The following is a 4170-nucleotide window of genomic DNA, read 5'->3' as shown; positions in this document are numbered from 1 at the left end:
ATCGAACCATTTTCCAGAGAGGATAAAAATTAGCCATTGACAACGGTGATGTCCTTACATAGCCAACCATGGAAAGGAGTAGGATTGATTGGATGAAGACAGCAGGAAAGCAGAGTTTCAGAGGAACGAAAGCATCTCTATGCGCTTATCTGAAATTCTCACCAATGATTTACATAAGTATTTCTATCCTTATTTTATTATATATTTTCGAAAATTCCATAACTATTTTATATCCGCCTGACTGAGATTTACAAGGTGACCATAGCTTGCTTCAAGCCGACAATCTCCGTGGGATCGACCCTTACTCACGTAAGGTTTATTACTTGGACGACCCAGTGCACTTGCTGGTGAGTTGTATCGAAGTTGTGAATGAAAAACAATTTATTAAGACATGCGTACAGAGTTTTTGGCGTCGTTGCCTGTGATCACAATTTCGTGCACCAAGTTTTTGGCGCCGTTGCCGGGGATTGTTCGAGTTTGGACAACTGACGGTTCATCATGTTGCTCAAATTGGGTAATTTTCTTCTTATTTTATTTTCAAAAACTTTTTCAAAAATTTTTCTTTGCTTTCGTTTTTCTTCAAATAATTTTTCAAAAAAAAAATTTAAAATATAAATGTTTTCAAAAATATATTTTTCTTCAGAATTTTTAAGAATGAATTATAGTGTTTCATGATGATTTGTTGAATCCTGGCTGGCTGTAAGCCATGTCTAATCTTTTGGACTGGGGTTTCAACTTATCATCACAAGAGTTTGTTGATTCTCACACACTTAGTTGCTCTATACATGGAAAGTATCAATATCTTCTAAAGCTTGGCTAGCTATTAAGCCATGTCTAACCCTCAGATTGGAGCTTTAGACTAAGATTGCAAGATTCCTGGAATTCATATTAAAAATTTTGGAATCCTTATTTTTCTTTTTCAAATAATTTTCGAAAAATCCAAAAAAATCATAAAATCATAAAAATCAAAAATATTTTGTGTTTCTTGTTTGAGTCTTGAGTCAATTTTAAGTTTGGTGTCAATTGCATGTTTTAAAGTTTGCATAAAATTTTCGAAAAATTCATGCATTCATAGTGTTCTTCATGATCTTCAAGTTGTTCTTGGTAAGTCTTCTTGTTTGATCTTGATGTTTTCTTGTTTTGTGTCTTTTCTTATTTTTCATATGCATTTTTGCATTCATAGTGTCTAAACATGAAAGATTTCTAAGTTTGGTGTCTTGCATGTTTTCTTTGCATTAAAAATTTTTCAAAAATGTGTTCTTGATGTTCATCATGATCTTCATAATGTTCTTGGTGTTCATCTTGACATTCATAGCATTCTTGCATGCATTCATTGTTTTGATCCAAAATTTTTATGCATTGCATTATTTTCATGTTTTTCTCTCTCATCATTAAAAATTCAAAAAAATCAAAAAAAATATCTTCCCCTTTTTCTCTCATAAATTTTCGAAAATTAGATTTGACTTTTTCAAAAATTTTTAAAATCTAGTTGTTTCTTATGAGTCAAATCAAATTTTCAATTTAAAAATCTTATCTTTTTCAAAAATCTTTTTCAAAAATCATATCTTTTTCACTTTTCTTATTTATTTTCGAAAATTTTTAAAATATTTTTCAAAAATCTTTTTCTTAATTTTATCTCATAATTTTCGAAAACATCATCATCAATTAATGTTTTGATTCAAAAATTTCAAGTTTGTTACTTACTTGTTAAGAAAGATTCAAACTTTAAGTTCTAGAATCATATCTTGTGATTTCTTGTGAATCAAGTCATTAATTGTGATTTTAAAAATCAAATCTTTTTCAAAACTAATTTCAATCGTATCTTTTCAAAAATATCTCTTTATCTTATTTTTTTCAAAATTTGATTTTAAAATATCTTCTCTAACTTCTTATCTTCTTATCTTTTCAAAATTGATTTTCAAATTTATTTCAACTAACTAACTAACTTTTTGTTTGTTTTTTATCTTTTTCAAAACTACCTAACTAACTAACTCTCTCTCTCTCTCTCTCTAATTTTCGAAAATATCTTCCCTCTTTTTCAAAATTTCTTTTTAATTAACTAATTATTTTAATTTTTGATTTTAATTTTCGAAAATTACTAACCTTTTTCAAAAACTATTTTCGAAAATCACTAACTCTTTTTCAAAAATTATTTTCGAAAATCCTCTTTCTCTCTCATCTCCTTCTATTTATTTATTCATCTACTAACACTTCATCTCACCAAAAATCTGAACCCTCTCTCTCTGAGTTCAGATTTCCTATTCTTTTTTTCTTCTTCTACTCACACAGGGACCTCTATACTGTGGTAAAAAGGATCCCTATTATTATTGTTTTTCTGTCCCTCTTTTTCATATGAGCAAGAGCAAGGACAAGAATATTCTTGTTGAAGCAGATCCAGAACCTGAAAGGACTCTGAAAAGGAAACTAAGAGAAGCTAAATTACAACAATCCAGCAAGCACCTTTCAGAAATTTTCGAACAGGAAGAGGAGATGGCAGCCGAAAATAATAATAATAATGCAAGGAGGATGCTTGGTGACTTTACTGCACCTAATTCCAATTTACATGGAAGAAGCATCTCAATCCCTACCATTGGAGCAAACAATTTTGAGCTGAAACCTCAATTAGTTTCTCTGATGCAGCAGAACTGCAAGTTTCATGGACTTCCATCTGAAGATCCTTTTCAGTTCTTAACTGAATTCTTGCAGATCTATGATACTATTAAGACTAATGGAGTAGATCCTGAAGTTTACAGGCTCATGCTTTTCTCCTTTGCTGTAAGAGACAGAGCTAGAGTGTGGTTGGACTCTCAACCCAAAGATAGCCTGAAATCTTTGGGATAAGCTGGTCACGGCTTTCTTAGCCAAGTTCTTTCCTCCTCAAAAGCTTAGTAAGCTTAGAGTGGATGTTCAAATCTTCAGACAGAAAGAAGGTGAATCCCTCTATGAAGCTTGGGAGAGATACAAGCAACTGACCAAAAAGTGTCCTTCTGACATGCTTTCAGAATGGACCATCCTGGATATATTCTATGATGGTCTATCTGAATTGGCTAAGATGTCATTGGATACTTCTGCAGGTGGATCCATTCACCTAAAGAAAACGCCTGCAGAAGCTCAAGAACTCATTGACATGGTTGCCAATAACCAGTTCATGTACACTTCTGAGAGGAATCCTGTGAGTAATGGGACGCCTCAGAAGAAGGGAGTTCTTGAAATTGATACTCTGAATGCCATATTGGCTCAGAATAAAATATTGACTCAGCAAGTCAATATGATTTCTCAGAGTCTGAATGGAATGCAAGTTGCATCCAACAGTACTCAAGAGGCATCTTCTGAAGAAGAAGCTTATGATCCTGAGAACCCTGCAATAGCAGAGGTGAATTACATGGGTGAACCATATGGAAACACCTATAATCCCTCATGGAGAAATCACCCAAATCTCTCATGGAAGGATCAACAAAATCCTCAACAAGGCTTTAACAATGGTGGAAGAAACAGGTTTAGCAATAGCAAACCTTTTCCATCATCCACTCAGCAACAGACAGAGAACTCTGAACAAAATATCTCTAATTTAGCAAACTTAGTCTCTAATCTATCTAAGGCTACTGTAAGTTTCATGAATGAAACAAGGTCCTCCATTAGAAATTTGGAAGCACAAGTGGGCCAGCTGAGTAAAAGAGTCACTGAAATCCCTCCTAGTACTCTCCCAAGCAATACAGAAGAAAATTCAAAAGGAGAGTGCAAGGCCATTGAAATGACCATCATGGCCGAAACCACAAAAGAGGAGGAGGACGTGAATCCCAAGGAGGAAGACCTCCTGGGACGTCCAGTGATCAATAAGGAGTTTCCCTTTGAGGAACCAAAGGAATCTGAGGCTCATCTAGAGACCATAGAGATTCCATTAAACCTCCTTATGCCATTCATGAGCTCTGATGAGTATTCCTCTTCTGAAGAGAATGAGGATGTTACTGAGGAGCAAGTTACCAAGTACCTTGGTGCAATCATGAAGCTGAATGCCAAACTATTTGGTATTGAGACTTGGGAAGATGAACCTCCCTTGTTCACCAATGAAATAAGTGATCTGGATCAACTGACATTGCCTCAGAAGAAACAGGATCCTGGAAAGTTTCTAATACCTTATACCATAGGCACCATGATCTTTGAAAAAGCTCT

At 34.0% G+C, this 4170-nt stretch overlaps 1 non-coding gene across 1 annotated transcript; it reads right to left on the bottom strand.

The window, feature by feature from the left end:
• Positions 1-2890: 2890 nt before the first annotated feature.
• Positions 2891-2998, bottom strand: LOC112760584 (small nucleolar RNA R71). Its single transcript, XR_003181017.1, has one exon. It is a non-coding gene; the product is annotated as a small nucleolar RNA R71 (small nucleolar RNA).
• Between the last annotated feature and the right edge of the window lie 1172 nt (positions 2999-4170).

The sequence above is a fragment of the Arachis hypogaea genome, chromosome 16, assembly GCF_003086295.3.
Source record: "Arachis hypogaea cultivar Tifrunner chromosome 16, arahy.Tifrunner.gnm2.J5K5, whole genome shotgun sequence".
In the NCBI taxonomy this organism is placed as follows: domain Eukaryota; kingdom Viridiplantae; phylum Streptophyta; class Magnoliopsida; order Fabales; family Fabaceae; genus Arachis; species Arachis hypogaea.
Note: the sequence above shows the minus strand (reverse complement) of the source record. Positions and strands in the feature narration are given on the sequence as shown.